General features: G+C 38.3%; 1 protein-coding gene and 1 pseudogene across 1 annotated transcript in view; one reads left to right on the forward strand and one right to left on the reverse strand.

Moving 5' to 3' along the window:
• ERC2 (ELKS/RAB6-interacting/CAST family member 2) overlaps positions 1 to 18,881 on the reverse strand; it is a 743,450-nt gene that overhangs the window by 115,627 nt on the left and 608,942 nt on the right. The window lies entirely within an intron of this gene.
• Positions 7,589 to 8,169, forward strand: LOC132374157 (large ribosomal subunit protein uL22m-like; annotated as a pseudogene).

Here is an 18,881-nt window from a genome sequence, read left to right on the forward strand (position 1 = left end):
AAAAAAACGTAAAAAGGACAAACACATGGAGGCTAAACAATACGTTACTAAATAACCAAGAGATCACTGAAGAAATCAAAGAGGAAATCAAAAAATACCTAGAGACAAATGACAATGAAAACACGACGACCCAAAACCTATGGGATGCAGCAAAAGCAGTTCTAAGAGGGAAGTTTATAGCTATACAAGCCTACCTAAAGAAACAAGAAAAAGCTCAAGTAAACAATCTAACCTTACACTTAAAGAAACTAGAGAAAGAAGAACAAACAAAACCCAAAGTTAGCAGAAGGAAAGAAATCATAAAGATCAGAGCAGAAATAAATGAAATAGAAACAAAGAAAACAATAGCAAAGATCAATAAAACTAAAAGTTGGTTCTTTGAGAAGATAAACAAAATTGATAAACCATTAGCCAGACTCATCAAGAAAAAGAGGGAGAGGACTCAAATCAATAAAATCAGAAATGAAAAAGGAGAAGTTACAACAGACACTGCAGAAATACAAAGCATCCTAAGAGACTACTACAAGCAACTTTATGCCAATAAAATGGACAACCTGGAAGAAATGGACAAATTCTTAGAAAGGTATAACCTTCCAAGACTGAACCAGGAAGAAATAGAAAATATGAACAGACCAATCACAAGTAATGAAATTGAAACTGTGATTAAAAATCTTCCAACAAACAAAAGTCCAGGACCAGATGGCTTCACAGGTGAATTCTATCAAACATTTAGAGAAGAGCTAACACCCATCCTTCTCAAACTCTTCCAAAAAATTGCAGAGGAAGGAACACTCCCAAACTCATTCTATGAGGCCACCATCACCCTGATACCAAAACCAGACAAAGACACTACAAAAAAAGAAAATTACAGACCAATATCACTGATGAATATAGATGCAAAAATCCTCAACAAAATACTAGCAAACAGAATCCAACAACACATTAAAAGGATCATACACCACGATCAAGTGGGATTTATCCCAGGGATGCAAGGATTCTTCAATATACGCAAATCAATCAATGTGATACACCATATTCACAAATTGAAGAATAAAAACCATATGATCATCTCAATAGATGCAGAAAAAGCTTTTGACAAAATTCAACACCCATTTCTGATAAAAACTCTCCAGAAAGTGGGCATAGAGGGAACCTACCTCAACATAATAAAGGCCATATATGACAAACCCACAGCAAACATCATTCTCAATGGTGAAAAACTGAAAGCATTTCCTCTAAGATCAGGAACGAGACAAGGATGTCCACTCTCACCACTATTATTCAACATAGTTTTGGAAGTCCTAGCCACGGCAATCAGAGAAGAAAAAGAAATAAAAGGAATACAAATTGGAAAAGAAGAAGTAAAACTGTCACTGTTTGCGGATGACATGATACTATACATAGAGAATCCTAAAACTGCCACCAGAAAACTGCTAGAGCTAATTAATGAATATGGTAAAGTTGCAGGATACAAAATTAATGCACAGAAATCTCTTGCATTCCTATACACTAATGATGAAAAATCTGAAAGAGAAATTATGGAAACACTCCCATTTACCATTGCAACAAAAAGAATAAAATACCTAGGAATAAACCTACCTAGGGAGACAAAAGACCTGTATGCAGAAAACTATAAGACACTGATGAAAGAAATTAAAGATGATACCAACAGATGGAGAGATATACCATGTTCTTGGATTGGAAGAATCAACATTGTGAAAATGAGTATACTACCCAAAGCAATCTACAGATTCAATGCAATCCCTATCAAATTACCAATGGCATTTTTTACGGAGCTAGAACAAATCATCTTAAAATTTGTATGGAGACACAAAAGACCCCGAATAGGCAAAGCAGTCTTGAGGCAAAAAAATGGAGCTGGAGGAATCAGACTCCCTGACTTCAGACTATACTACAAAGCTACAGTAATCAAGACAATATGGTACTGGCACAAAAACAGAAACATAGATCAATGGAACAAGATAGAAAGCCCAGAGATAAACCCACGCACCTATGGTCAACTAATCTATGACAAAGGAGGCAAAGATATACAATGGAGAAAAGACAGTCTCTTCAATAAGTGGTGCTGGGAAAACTGGACAGCTACATGTAAAAGAATGAAATTAGAATACTCCCTAACACCATACACAAAAATAAACTCAAAATGGATTAGAGACCTAAATATAAGACTGGACACTATAAAACTCTTAGAGGAAAACATAGGAAGAACACTCTTTGACATAAATCACAGCAAGATCTTTTTTGATCCACCTCCTAGAGTAATGGAAATAAAAACAAAAATAAACAAGTGGGACCTAATGAAACTTCAAAGCTTTTGCACAGCAAAGGAAACCATAAACAAGACGAAAAGACAACCCTCAGAATGGGAGAAAATATTTGCAAATGAATCAACGGACAAAGGATTAATCTCCAAAATATATAAACAGCTCATTCAGCTCAATATCAAAGAAACAAACACCCCAATCCAAAAATGGGCAGAAGACCTAAATAGACATTTCTCCAAAGAAGACATACAGACGGCCACGAAGCACATGAAAAGATGCTCAACATCACTAATTATTAGAGAAATGCAAATCAAAACTACAATGAGGTATCACCTCACTCCTGTTAGAATGGGCATCATCAGAAAATCTACAAACAACAAATGCTGGAGAGGGTGTGGTGAAAAGGGAACCCTCTTGCACTGTTGGTGGGAATGTAAATTGATACAGCCACTATGGAGAACAATATGGAGGTTCCTTAAAAAACTAAAAATAGAATTACCATATGACCCAGCAATCCCACTACTGGGCATATACCCAGAGAAAACCGTAATTCAAAAAGACACATGCACCCGAATGTTCATTGCAGCACTATTTACAATAGCCAGGTCATGGAAGCAACCTAAATGCCCATCAACAGACAAATGGATAAAGAAGATGTGGTACATATATACAATGGAATATTACTCAGCCATAAAAAGGAACGAAATTGAGTCATTTGTTGAGACGTGGATGGATCTAGAGACTGTCATACAGAGTGAAGTAAGTCAGAAAGAGAAAAACAAATATCGTATATTAATGCATGTATGCGGAACCTAGAAAAATGGTACAGATGAGCCAGTCTGCAGGGCAGAAGTTGAGACACAGATGTAGAGAATGGACATATGGACACCAAGGGGGGAAAACTGCGGTGGGGTGGGGATGGTGGTGTGCTGAATTGGGCGATTGGGATTGACATGTATACACTGATGTGTATAAAACTGATGCCTAATAAGAACCTGCAGTATAAAAAAACAAACAAAACAACTAATACTAAACTTTCATTGGGTTATTTGTATGGAAACATGTTAATATAAATGTTTCAGACATTACATGAAATTTCTAAAAATCTTATATTTGTATTTGTATGGAAATATGTATGGAAATATGTTAATATAAATGTTTCAGACATTACATGAAATTTCTAAAAATCATATTTGTATTTGTATGGAAATATGTATGGAAATATGTTAATATAAATGTTTCAGACATTACATGAAATTTCTAAAAATCTTATATTTGTACTTGTATGGAAATATGTATGGAAATATGTTAATATAAATGTTTCAGACATTACATGAAATTTCTAAAAATCTTATATGTTCTGGTATAATGTTATAAGTAATAATCCTATTTATTACTTTAAAATGTATATCTCAGAAATAACTAATTTTCTTGTCAACTGCATTATTATGAACTGTCATCAAATCTTTAACCGTGGTCATTTTTAAGTCTTTTGTCATTTACAGACAGTTCTGGGTGTACTCTGATGATTTTGCAAATATGTTCCTATAAAAGGGTTTCATCTTCAAGAAATACATGGAAAAGACTCTGACAAGTACAGGTTTCTGGTAACGGACTGTACTGCTGAACTGAATGAATAAGCATTTTCAGAACTCTAATGAAAAACTGATGAACTCATAAAAGTGCTAACAAAAGATCAAGATGAAAAAAAAAAATTAATTACATGGGACTGAGTGAACTGATGAGGATGAGTATAATTTTTGTGACTTTCTGTCTGAATTTAAAAAAAAAAAAAAATTCCACAAGGACTCAGAGGCAAAGAATATACAAATCAATTTTCACTGCAAAGTAAAGGAGCTGTTACAGTGGAGGATTACTGGACTGAATGTCAATACTATGACATAGTATGAGTGTGTTTCATGTTTGGTAATTGCAATCATTGTTGCTTTTGTTGTGGTCATCCATGTACAATGCTTGGTGTCAGTCGATTTATCTCTTGTAAAAATAAAATACAGTGTGTGTGTGTGAAAAAAAAAAAAAAAAAAAGAATAGGGATGGGACCTGCACCTCTGGGAGGGAGCTGTGAAGGAGGAAAAGTTTCCACACACTAGGAAGCCCCTTCACTGGCGGAGACGGGGGGTGGTGGGGGGAAGCTTCGGAGCCACGGAGGAGAGCGCAGCAACAGGGGTGCGGAGGGTAAAGCGGAGCGATTCCTGCACAGAGGATCGGTACCAACCAGCACTCACCAGCCTGAGAGGCTTGTCTGCTCACCCGCTGGGGCGGGTGGGGGGTGGGAGCTGAGGCTCCGGCTGCGGAGGTCAGATCCCAGGGAGAGGGCTGGGGTTGGCTGCGTGAACACAGCCTTAAGGGGGCCAGTGCACCACAGCTAGCCGGGAGGGAGTCCGGGAAAAAGTCTGCAATTGCCTAAGAGGCAAAAGACCATTGTTTCCGGGTCCGCAAGGGGAGGGGATTCAGAGAACCGCCTAAACGAGTTCCAGAGACGGGCATGAGCCGCGGCTATCAGCGTGGACACCAGAGATGGGCATGAAACGCTAAGGCTGCTGCTGCAGCCACCAAGAAGCCTGTGTGCAAGCACAGGTCACTATCCACACCTCCCCTCCCGGAAGCCTGTGCAGCCCGCCATTGCCAGGGTCCCATGATCCATGGACAACTTCCCCATAAGAACAGACAGTGTGCCTCAGGCTGTTGCAACATCATGCTGGCCTCTGCTGCCGCAGGCTCGCCCCACATTCCGTACCCCTCCCTCTCTCCGGCCTGAGTGAGCCAGAGCCCCCTAATCAGCTGCTACTTTAACCCTGTCCTGAGGGAATAGCAGACACCCTCAGGCGACCTACACGCAGAGGCGGGGCCAAATCCAAAGCTGAACCCCGGGAGCTGTGAGAACAAAGAAGAGAAAGGGAGATCTCTCCCAGCACCCTCAGGAGCAGAGGATTAAATCTTCACAATCAACTTGATATGCCCTGCATCTCTGGAATACCTGAATAGACCACGAATCATCCCAAAATTGAGGCGGTGGATTTTGGGAGCAACTGTAGACTGGGGGCTAGCTTTCTGCATCTAATGTGTTTCCGGTTTTATGTTTATCTTAGTTTAGTATTTAGAGTTTATTATCATTGGTAGATTTGTTTATTGATTTGGTGGCTCTTCTCCTTTTTTTTTTCCTTTTTATATATAGATATATATATATTTTTCCATTTTCTCTTTTTGTGAGTGTGTATGTGTATGCTTCTTCGTGTGATTTTGTCTGTATAGCTTTGTTTTTACCACTTGCCTCAGGGTTCTGTCTGTCCGTTTTTGTTTTTTTTCTTTTTAGTATACTTTTTAGCACTTGCTACCATTGGTGGGTTTGTTTTTTGATTTGGTTGCTCTCTTCTTTCTTTCTTTTTTTTTTCTTTTTCTTTTTTTAATTACTTTTTAATTTTTTTATTTTTATTTTTAATAATCTTTTATTTTAATAACTTTATTTTACTTTATGTTTCTTTCTTTCTTTTTTTATCCCTTTTCTTCTGAGCTGTGTGGCTGACAGGGACTTGGTGCTCTGGCCAGGTGTCAGGCCTGTGTCTCTGAGGTGGGAGTGACAAGTTCAGGGCATTGGTCCACCAGAGACCTTCCTGGCTCCATGTAATATCAAATGGTGAAAGCTCTCTCAGAGATCTCCATCTCAACACTAAGACCCAGTTCCACTCAACAATCAGCAAACTACAGTGCTGGACATCCTATGCCAAACAACTAGCAAGACAGGAACACAACCCCACCCATTACCAGAGAGGCTGCTGAAATCATAATAAGGTCACAGACACCCCAAAACACACCACCGGACAGGGTCCTGCCCACCAGAAGGACAAGATCCAGCCTCATCCACCAGAACACAGGCACCAGTTCCCTCCACCAGGAAGCCTACACAACCCACTGAACTAACCTTAGCCACTGGGGGCAGACACCAAAAACAATGGGAACTACGAACCTGCAGCCTGCAAAAAGGAGACCCCAAACACAGTAAGTTAAGCAAAATGAGAAGACAGAGAAACACACAGCAGATGAAAAAGCAAGGTAAAAACCCACCAGACCAAACAAATGAAGAGGAAATAGGCAGTCTACCTGAAAAAGAATTCAGAGTAATGATAGTAAAGATGATCCAAAATCTTGGAAACAGAATGGAGAAAATACAAGAAACGTTTAACAAGGACCTACAAGAACTAAAGAGCAAAAAAACAATGATGAACAACACAATAAATGAAATTAAAAATTCTCTAGAAGGAATCAATAGCAGAATAACTGAGGCAGAAGAACAGATAAGTGACCTGGAAGATAAAATAGTGGAAATAACTACTGCAGAGAAGAATAAAGAAAAAAGAATGAGAAGAATTGAGGACAGTCTTAGAGACCTCTGGGACAACATTAAATGCACCAACATTTGAATTATAGGGGTCCCAGAAGAAGAAGAGAAAAAGAAAGGGACTGAGAAAATATTTGAAGAGATTATAGTTGAAAACTTCCCTTATATGGGAAAGGAAATAGTCAGTCAAGTCCAGGAAGTGCAGAGAGTCCCATACAGGTTAAATCCAAGGAGAAGCATGCCAAGACACATATTAATCAAACTATCAAAAATTAAATACAAAGAAAAAATATTAAAAGCAGCAAGGGAAAAACAACAAATAACATACAAGGCAATCCCCATAAGGTTAACAGCTGATCTTTCAGCAGAAACGCTGCAAGCCAGAAGGGAGTGACAGGACATACTTAAAGTGATGACAGGGAAAAACCTACAACCAAGATTACTCTACCCAGCAAGGATCTCATTCAGATTTGACGGAGAAATTAAAACCTTTACAGACAAGCAAAAGCTAAGAGAATTTAGCACCACCAAACCAGCTTTACAACAAATGCTAAAGGAACTTCTCTAGGCAGAAAATACAAGAGAAGGAAAAGACCTACAATAACAAACCCAAAACAATTAAGAAAATGTTAATAGGAATACACATATCGATAACTACCTTAAATGTAAATGGATTAAATACTCCAACCAAAAGACACAGACTGGTTGAATGGATACAAAAACAAGACCTGTATATATGCTCTCTAAAAGAGACACACTTCAGACCTAGGGATGCATACAGACTGAAAGTGAGGGGATGGAAAAAGATATTCCATGCAAATGGAAATCAAAAGAAAGCTGGAGTAGCAATTCTCATATCAGACAAAATAGACTTTAAGATAAAGACTATTATAAGGGACAAAGAAGGACACTATGCTCAGAGGCTTCTGAAGAGAGAGGGAGAAAGATGGCGGTGGCAATACTGGATCATATGGGTGCGTTATGGATGCAGAATCTGAGAGGGAAGCTGGCCTTGGGGAAATCTACTATTCTCAAAGACAAATAAAGTACAGCAAAGACAAGATGTGGTATTTGGCAAAATTGATACAAGGAATGTCCACTGACCAGGCTCTGGCTCAGCTGAATTCAGTGACACAAAAGGGGCCCAGATAATTAAAGAGGTTCTCTTAGAAGCACAAGATATGTCAGTGAGAGACCACAGTGTGGAATTCAGATCCAATTTATATATAGCTGAGTCCACCTCAGGGCGAGGCCAGTACCTGAAATGCATCCAGCACCACGGCAGAGGTTGCTTTGGGATTATGGAGAAGGTTTTTTGCCATTATTTTGTGAAGTTTGTGGAAGGCCCTCCACCTCCAACTGAGGCACCAAAGACAGCAGTCGCCCACGCCAAAGAGTATATCCAGGAGCTTCGCAACTGGACCATCATTCACACTCTATGATGGGGGTATTAAGACTCCACAGTGTATATATTTTACCATTTATTTCCTAAAACCAACAAAAATTAAAGACAGATGCTTTTTATGATTTGTCATTGAATTACTGAAATATGAAGTACAACTGCTAGTTTTACATGAATATTTATAAAGCTCTGTCCACCTCTCTTGAGCCTCTGGGTATATTTTACGTATTTGCAACTAGGAAGGAGAAATCAGCTTTAAACGTAGTGACACACTATATAATTCAGAAGGCTTTTTTGAGTGCTGTTTGAAAGGAATGTTAGCTTTCTAGCTTGTGCCCTGCTGGTGGTAGTTTTGATACTGGACTTGAGTAGAAAGTTATAGGATAAGAAAGCTTGTCCTTATTATTTCACTTGATTTCTCTCCTGGAACTGGGGGAGGGGGTGGTAGAGGGGAGCATCCCTGCACATTGTTTCAGTGCAGTATTTTAGGGCATTCTGTAGTTCAGTTTTTCCTTTCACTGTTGGCATGGGCCAGTGGACGACGGATTATATTTTCCTTTACTGTTTTAGCAGTAACGTGAAACTACAGGAGTTTATTAGATATATTAATCTAAAACTCCAAAAACCATTTCACTTAGACTGTTCTATTTTGCTTAAATAATGACTATTTTTATGTCTCCTACCAACAATGTTTACTATTGCTTGGCTGTCTAGTTTAGGATTGATTCATTTTTCAGAGTGAATTCAATTACGGAGAGAGGAACTGAACCAGTCTCAGCCTTGCACTCTAAAATAATTGATATGTTTAGGACATTCCACCTGAAAGCGGAAGAATACACTTTCTTCTCAAGTGCACACGGAATGTTCTCCAGAATAGACCACATCTTGGGTCACAAATCAAGCCTTGGAAAATTGAAGAAAACTGAAATCATATCAAGCATCTTTTCCGACCACAACACCATGAGATTAGAAATGAGTTACAAGACAAAAACAGTAAAAAACAGGAATACATGGAGGTTAAACAGTGTGCTGCTAAATAACCAAGAGATCACTGAAGAAATCAAAGAGGAAATCAAAAAATACCTAGAGACAAATGACAACAAAAACACAACAATCCAAAACCTATGGGACACAGCAAAAGCAGTTCTAAGAGGGAAGTTCATAGCAATTCAAGCTCACCTCAAAAAACAAGAAAAATCTCAAATAAACAATGTAACCTTACACCTAAAGCAATTAGAAAAAGAAGAACAAAGAAAACCCAAAGTTAGTAGAAGGAAAGAAATCATAAAGATCAGAGCAGAAATAAATGAAATAGAAACAAAGAAAGCAATACCAAAGATCAATAAAACTAAAAGCTGGTTCTTTGAGAAGATAAACAAAATCGATAAACCTTTGGCCAGATTCATCAAGAAAAAAAAGGGAAAGGATGCAAATCAGTAGAATTAGAAATGAAAAAGAAGAAGTTACAACAGACACCGCAGAAATACAAAGCATCCTAAGAGACTACTACAAGCAACTCTATACCAATAAAATGAACAACCTGGAAGAAATGGACAAATCTTTGGAAAAGTACAACCTTCCAAGATTGAACCAGGAAGAATTAGAAAATATAAACAGACCAATCACAGGTAATGAAATTGAAACTGCAATTAAAAATCTTCCAACAAACAAAAGTCCAGGACCAGATGGCTTCACAGGCGAATTCTATCAAACATTTAGAGAAGAGCTAACACCTATCCTTCTCAAACTCTTCCAAAATATAGCAGAAGGAGGAATACTCCCAAACTCATTCTACGAGGCCACCATCACCCTGATACCAAAACCAGACAAAGATGTCACAAAGAAAACTACATGCCAATATCAATGATGAACATAGATGCAAAAATCGTCAACAAAATAATAGCATACAGAATCCAACAGAACATTAAAAGGATCATACACCATGATCAAGTCGGGTTTATCCCAGGGATGCAAGGATTCTTCAGTATATGCAAATCAGTCAATGTGATAAACCATATTAACACACTGAAGGAGAAAAACCATATGATCATCTCAATAGATGCAGAAAAAGCTTCTGACAAAATTCAACATCCATTTATGGTAAAAACTCCCCAGAAAGTAGGCACAGAGCAAACTTCCCTCAACAAAATAAAGGCCATATATGACAAACCCAAAGCTAACATCGTTCTCAATGGTGAAAAACTGAAACTATTTCCTCTAAGATCAGGAACAAGACAAGGTTGTCCACTCTCACCACTACTATTCAACATAGTTTTGGAAGTTTTAGCCACAGCAGTCAGAGAAGAAAAGGAAATAAAAGGAATCCAAATTGGAAACGAAGAAGTAAAGCTGTCACTGTTTTCAGATGACATGATACTATACACAGAGAATCCTAAAGATGCTACCAGAAAACTACTAGAACTAATCAATGAATTTGGTAAAGTAGCAGGATACAAAATTAATGCACAGAAATCTCTTGCATTCCTATACGCTAATGATGAAAAATCTGAAAGAAAAATTAAGGAAACACTCCCATTTACCATTGCAACAAAAAGAATAAAATACCTAGGAATAAACCTGCTTAAGGATGCGAAAGACCTGTATGCAGAAAACTATAAGACACTGATGAAAGAAATTAAAGATGACAGAAAGAGATGGAGAGATATACCATGTTCTTGGATTGGAAGAATCAATATTGTGAAAATGACTATACTACCCAAAGCAATCTACAGATTCAGTGCAATCCCTGTCAAACTACCAATGGCATTTTTCACAGAACTAGAACAAAAAATTTCACAATATATATGGAAACACAGAAGACCCTGAATAGCCAAAGCAATCTTGAGAAAGAAAAACAGAGCTGGAGGAATTAGACTCCCAGACTTCAGACTATACTACAAAGTAATCAAGACAGTGTGGTACTGGCACAAAAACAGAAATATAGATCAATGGGAAAGGACAGGAAGCCCAGAGATAAACCCATGCACCTATGGTCACCTTATTTTTGATAAAGAAGGCAAGAATACACAATGGAGAAAAGACAGCCTCTTCAATAAGTGGTGCTGGGAAAACTGGACAGCTACATATAAAAGAATGAAATTAGAACACTCCCTGACACCATGCACAAAAATAAACTCAAAATGGATTAAAGACCTAAATGTAAGAACAGACACTATAAAACTCTTAGAGCAAAACATAGGCAGAACACTCTATGACATACATCACAGCAAAATCCTTTTTGACCCACCTCCTAGAGAAATGGAAATAAAAACAAAAATAAACAAATGGGACCTAATGACACTTAAAAGCTTTTGCAAAGCAAAGGAAACTACAAACAAGACGAAAAGGCAACCTTCAGAATGGGAGAAAATATTTGCAAACGAATCAATGGACAAAGGATTAATCTCCAAAATATATAAACAGCTCATGCAGCTCAATATTAAAAAAACAAACAACCCAATCCAAAAATGGGCAGAAGACCTAGATAGACATTTCTCCAAAGAAGACATAGATTGCCAACAAACACATGAAAGGATGCTCAGCATCACTAATCATTAGAGAAATGCAAATCAAAACTACAATGAGGTATCACCTCACACCAGTTAGAATGGGTATCATTAGAAAATCTACAAACAACAAATGCTGGAGAGGGTGTGGAGAAAGGGAACCCTCTTGCACTGTTGGTAGGAATGTAAATTGATACAGCCACTATGGAGAACAGTATGGAGGTTCCTTTAAAAACTAAAAATAGAACGACCATACGGCCCGGCAATCCCACTACTGGACATATATCCTGAGAAAACTATAACTCAAAAAGAGTCATGTACCACAATGTTCACTGCAGCTCTATTTACAATAGACAGGACATGGAAGCAACCTAAGTGTCCATCGACAGATGAATGGATAAAGAAGATGTGGCACATATATACAATGGAATATTACTCAGCCATAAAAAGAAACGAAATTGAGTTATTTGTAGTGAGGTGGATGGACCTAGAGACTGTCATACAGACTGAAGTAAGTCAGAAAGAGAAAAACAAATACCGTATGCGAACACATACATATGGAATCTAAAAAAAAAAAAAAAATGGTTCTGGTGAACCTAGGGGCGGGACAGGAATAAATATGCAGACGTAGAGAATGGACTTGAGGACACGGGGAGGGGGAAGGGTAAGCTGGGACAAAGTGAGAGAGTGGCATGGACATATATACACTACCAAATGCAAAACAGCTAGCTAGTGGGAAGCAGCTGCATAGCACAGGGAGATCAGCTCGGTGCTTTGTGACCACCTAGAGAGGTGGGATAGGGAGGGTGGGAGGGAGATGTAAGAGGGAGGGGATATGGTAATATATGTATATATATATAGCTGATTCACTTTGTTATAAAGCAGAAACTAACACACCATTGTAAAGCAATTATACTCCAATAAAGATGTTAAAAAAAAAAGAATTATAAGCTAAGAAGGAAAGTTTGAGATGTAAGAAGAAATGAACAAAGAACATTATTTTAAAAAATATTTTTGTATATATTTTTATATAAAAATAAAAAATTTTTTCTATAAAAAAAAGGTTTGTTTATAATTGTGAATGTTTTTGAAAAAATAATGTCTAATCTTAATATAATATAATATAATTTTTTAAAACAATGTCTAATGTTAATCAAAAAAAGCATAATTAAAGTACTAGAAAAGAACATGTAAGTAGGAGGGTGATAAACAGAGTTAACATGTTTTATGATCTTTATGTTGCTTAGAAGAGGGAATTCACTGGCCACACAGTCAGGGATGGAGGCCATGCACAATTCAGTCACACAGTCTTCTCACCAAGGCTTATCCAACTACAACCAAGCCAAGTACCAAATCTGCCCACAACAAAGGCCAATACTGAGCCCTGGGTAGACTAACAAGCTACCTAGGGAAATACTGATGACATTAGAGGTCTCTGGCTTTGAAGAGGTCAGTGCTTTGACTTAAACAGGATACAATCTTCCCTTTATGGATTTAACTTCTCTTCTTTAGCACTTCTTCCAGGACCACAATTCTTAGACATACACAATGCCTTATCTATCACATGACAGCCTGCACAACATCACCTCCAACCATGAGACACATTTGACCATTAATGGGCCCATAACCTAGAAATGCTGATTTAGTACCAAAGCAGGGGGACAACACCCAAGGAGGCTGGGTTGCCGTCCTAAAGGAATGCAGTGTATGTCTTAAATCACAGGTCAATATATGGTGCCATCTCCCCTATAGTAAGGATACATGGATCAGGAAACTGAGAAGAGGAGGTGGGAGTGGTCTCTCTCACTTAACCACCTAATAACTCACTAGAAGAAGGTTGCTTCCACCAAAGAACATTATCATGGTGTGATGAATTAGAAGCTTAAATTGTCCCATGGCCATTTTGAGCTTCTCATCCCACTGAACCAATGAAAGGGTGTCACCATTTCTGTTATGCAATGGGTGAAAGGAAGGAGATATATAGAACCCAAGTATTCACGGGGATACCCTTAAATGAAAGTGTAAAACTGTGGCAACCCAATAAGTCCAGGCCATCAAGGACTTAGATCTTGCAGGAAAGAAGGTATGGATCACCCAGTGAAGTCATGAACCCTATCCAGCTGAAGTGCCAGCAGAAGGTATGGGGATCGTACAAGAGGTGATAGAAGAAGCAAACCATGGTTACCAACAAGGCTTCATGGCCAGCTATAGAGATGGGGACTACAGCAGTTATGTTTGTTTCACTAAATCATTTCTTTTCTCCCTTTTACCCTCTGCTACCTTACAAGACTGGTGGTAGCTCAAGTTTTAGATAGGAATATGACATAATTGACATTGGCTCACAATGACACAGGAGCTGAGGTGACTTCATTCTGTGTTGGGACTGCTAACTTTTCACATGAAGGAAGGTTGAGAGTAGATGCCAGGAGGTGAGTGGAATTAACTATGCCAGATATTTTCCATTTGTCCCTCTGGATCCATCTCCATTCTTCTCTCCTTGCTTCCTTCCCCACAGGTTGATGTACTCAGGTCACATCAGTGTGCTCTCTGCCCCCGGGCTTCCAGTAGAATTAAGCTAATTGGATTGTAGGCACGAGAGTGAGGTCAGCACGTTTATTTCTCTGGTTCCCTCCCTGTGAGTTCACTTCAGATTAGCTGTGTCCCTTGACAGAAGGTTACTATCCCTCTCAAAGCAGCCCCATGTGACTCTCTTTTTCCAGGTTCTGGGAACCTCTCCTTCCCTTGTCTCTTTGGGCCTAGAAATGGTGACATTTCTGCCGCTATAGCCCGGGGTTACTGCACAAGCCCTAATTGTTCCCCTATACCATACCTTTGGAATTAATTCCTTTGTAAATAAATGCTTCTTGAATTATCTTAATTTGAAATATCTGTTTCTATTGAGGCCCTGATTGACCTACTCACTGTGATTCCACGTTATATAACACAATGTCTGTGAACAACCCCTACACAGAGAGATTTTTTTTAAACACCCATAAACCCAGAGACCTGGGCAATTTGTTATGGAAACAAAACTGATTAACCGTTTGGCAGTACCAGATGGGCTCAGAAAAGGTTGCTATAAGAACACTTTCTGGGTAACCAGGAAAAAGAAGGTCTAAGATGGATATGAAAAGTCAGGAACTCTCTACTTCTGGCCACTATAAGGCAGTTGCTATAGAAAGCCAAATGTCCAAAAGTTTGCTAAAGCCCAGATTACTAAGTTAAGAGAAATGTTAACACAACTTAGTAGTAACTTGCCTGAGGACCAACTTGCTTAGAAAAATTTGGATAGGCTGTAATTTATAATAAAATGGGCAACTGATCAGATACTCAGAGGGAACCTGAATATTTCTCAAAGAGGAAGGTTCTCAAACTCTGAGTATACATGGGTATCACCTGGCATCAGGACAGGGTATATTATGGCAGGGTTCAGAGCAAAATGAACATGTAGGCCTGTTGCTAAGAAATTATTAAGAATTCCAAGATGACAGCAGAACCATTAAACCAAGCACAAGGCTCTTTTAAAACCCCAGTCCTGTGTGACTGCACAAATCACATGGCTATGAAGCCAGCCCTACTTGGAGAGCTTGTTACCACACAGATCGCTGCACCCCACTCCCAGAGCTTCTGATTCAGTAAGCCTGGGATGAAGCCCAAGAATTTGCATTCCTAACAAATCCTGGGTGATGCTGGCCCTGCTGGCCCGGGGATCACACTCCGAGGACCACTACCCTAGAGAACATAAAAGTGGGAAAAAAACATCAGGAGGAAATGAACATATAACCAATATATTTAAGGCCCAAGCTGATCGTATGAATAGATTTTGTATTGGATATCACAGTATGTATATCAAAAATTCACAGAAAGTTAAATTTACTCATTTATAAATTTATAGATACAAATTTAATATCCCAAATAATATTAACTGCTTATACCACATTTAAATATTCCTTTTTTCAACAAACGCTTATTAAATGTTTACTATGTGCCAGGGTACTATGCTTGCTCATTCATTATCTATGAATAGGTCATAAATAATTGAGGATATTATTTAGAATAGTGATCTCAAGTGTCAGGGAGAAGGAGATCAGAGTTGGGATGAGGGAGACCCCCCTCCCCACCAGGCAGGGAAACAGAAAAAGGAAAAACTGCATCATTTTTTATAAGCATGTGTCTATTGTATGCTTATCAAGAAAATATAGTTTAACAAAACCATCTTAGTTCTGATCAACTGACACATGACATAGAAAATGCATCATGGCTGAGTGATTTCTAAAAGGTAGAGAATGCCTAATATCAAATAAGGATGAGATATTAGGTTTTCACGGGTGACCTATAAAAAGTTTATTAAGAATTAAAAACTTGTATCATATGTTGAACTACCCACTGTATAAACACACACACACACAAAAACCTTCAGAAGTTTTCAAATACTCTACTTGGAATAACCAAGTTATTAGCTGAGAAAATCGGCGAGTCCAGGGTGATTTTTTTCTGAAGGATTAGCGAAAAGTCAGACACCTTTTACAAAGAAGATTAAATCACCCCATTGTTACTTACAAAGTCTCACAAAGCCACCGACAATTTACGTTCACAAACGCCTCCTGCTTCACAGCCTGTTAAGAGCCCATACCAGCTTCAGTGTTCTGGTTTCTCCTCCTGGATGTACAGTGTGGCTGGCTGTTGACTATTCATCATTATGATTTCAAAGGATGAAAAGTTTGCTCATGTGGAATGTAGGTATTCTTGACCTCTGAAATCCATTGTTCTGAAGCCAGAGAAAAATATTTCTCATACTAAACAAATCTGATAAGGTCATGTCTGGCTTCAAAGAAAGATCAGCAACCGACTGCACAATAGTCTGCAATTTCTAATATATTCTTCTCTCTAGGCCTCGAGTGTTGATAATTAACTGCCTACTATTCCAAGCTGAATTTATTGCCTTTCTATTGTAATTTTGGTACAATTAAGTAATTTTTATTGTAAAAAATTTTAATCACATTGAGAAAATAAAGTGATTTTTTCCCCACAACCTTCCTATCCCCCACTTGTACATAAATAAGATGAAAATATATGTACATTACAAGAGTTTACTGGGAAGAATGCTACTGAAGAATGCTAAGATAACTTTATGCTAGACTTTTAAAACATTATAATCGATAAGGGAAACCCCAGTTTCCAATGAAAATCTTCAAATCAAAAGTATTTTCAACAGATGAATATTTACTATGAGATTCTGGTAATGTTTTTTGCAAGGGCATTGCTTTTATTTTTCAAGCAAAGATCAAAAATATTTTGTATCTGGTCCCCTGTTGATTTATATCACTTTAACTGCCAATATTTTTTAATTCACAATGAAATTGCACAGAGGTCAATTTATAAATATTTATCTATAAAGTTAACAACTGTGAACTGTAGTGGTGTGTCAAACTATAAACATAGTCATGGAATATTGGTTCATTTTGAGAACAGATGTTGGGCCATCTCCATGATGGAGTTGATTGCAGTAGACACAGTAATGATTTAGTTTCTTTCTTTCTAGCAACTGTTAAAACACACAGGTAAGTCTAGGGAAAGCAAAGCCTGTACTTGAGTCCCCATTCTCCATTTCTGCCACAGTTGCAGACATCACTAAATGATCCTAGAACTTCTTCAGTTCTCAGACCAGCCTTGGTACAGATCTCATCACAGCACTCTGGCAGTCACTATCAATTGACTGGAAGAAGTACAAGCTTAAATTATTTTCTCTGTGTTTAAATCTTGTATCCTGTAGTGGTTCTCAAATATTTTCATGTGTAGCATATTTTCAAATATTAGAAAGCTTGGTAGCACTCTCAAAGGGATTAAAAGATTGAAAACAATTACAAGTAATTTTCAACAACAATAATAATCTAATCTGTCACTGCCTTACAATGTCTAGCAAAGCAGCCACGATTGACCAGTTATTCACTTTGTATCACTTTGTATCCAGGTTACCCTTGAAGGGTAATTATTTACAGCTTTGGTTTAATGGATATTGTACCCATTAAGCATGCCATGTTCCTTTAGGCCCTGCTGGTACTCTGCTTAGGAGAACAGACTCTGCTATCAAAACAATGGGGTACGACGCTGTCATTTTACCTTGAGAAAGAACACTCTGGCCAATGAATGGTCACCCAATCCCAGAGACAGAGAGAATGATTAGGAAATCTGCTGGGTTTTCCAGGTGAACACAATAGTCAGGTAAACTCAAATACCTGTTTTATTTTCCTTATCTCCTTCAATTCTCTCAGTGTCCCATAAGAAAACTGAGGCTCAGAGAGGTTAGCTCCTTGCCCTATGACCCACTGTGAAGAAGTGACAGAGACACGACTCCAACCAAGAGACAGGGCCGACTTCAAAACCAGCGTGCTTAGCCTCTCTGCCACTCTGCCCTCTGATGACTAACAGAATCCAGTCCCCTTCTGCAGTGGGAGTGGATCTTGAAAACCAACAGTAACAACCGGCAAAATGAAATAGCCACCATCACTCTTCCCACTGCTTCAGTCAGAGCATGTTTTTTTTTTTTTTTTTTTTTTTTTTGAAGGCAGGCAATCCACTTTGTCCTTGGACCAGGTGTCTGCTGAAAGCATCAGTTTCTTCAGCTTCCTTCAAGAAGTCTCCCACTTGAAATATGATAACTTACTGGAGATAAAGTGGATGATAGAGCTTTACTAATGTTATAAGCCACAGGAAACATAATATGAATTAGTATCGGGATTACCTACATTTAGCTCCCCTACCTTCACACAGGAGCAATACTTGTACTCTCACTTTACAAGTGAAACAATTGAGGAAAGAAGAGAGAGACTACTAAGTTTAATTATGCATCTACATGTCAATACTCATGTGACATACATGAGCTCCTTTAATCGTCACAATAGGTACCAGGTATATATTTTTAATATCTTCTGGTTAATTTTTATTACCATGTCATCAACTATATGTTTTATGTGTTTAATTTGTTTATTATCTGTGTCATGCTCACCCCCATTAGACTCTATTCAGTAAGGGATTCTGACTTTGGTCTGTTTCATCTACTGCTATATCCCTGAATAGTGCATGGCACATGGTAGATGTCCAATAAATATTGGTTGAATGATTGAATGGACACTCAGTGAGATTCAATAACTTGCCTGAGGTCACACAGTTTGGAAATTAGTCCTCTGTCATGTGTACCCAATCGCCACATGAACACCCCAACTCTGGGCTCAGGGCTATGTGAATGATTGAACAGTCCCACCAGGAGACAGACGGCTGGGGCAGCATAATAAGGATATCACTTGGCAGTGCATTTCACAGGAATAATGGTA

This window comes from Balaenoptera ricei, chromosome 11, assembly GCF_028023285.1.
Source record: "Balaenoptera ricei isolate mBalRic1 chromosome 11, mBalRic1.hap2, whole genome shotgun sequence".
NCBI classification, from domain to species: domain Eukaryota; kingdom Metazoa; phylum Chordata; class Mammalia; order Artiodactyla; family Balaenopteridae; genus Balaenoptera; species Balaenoptera ricei.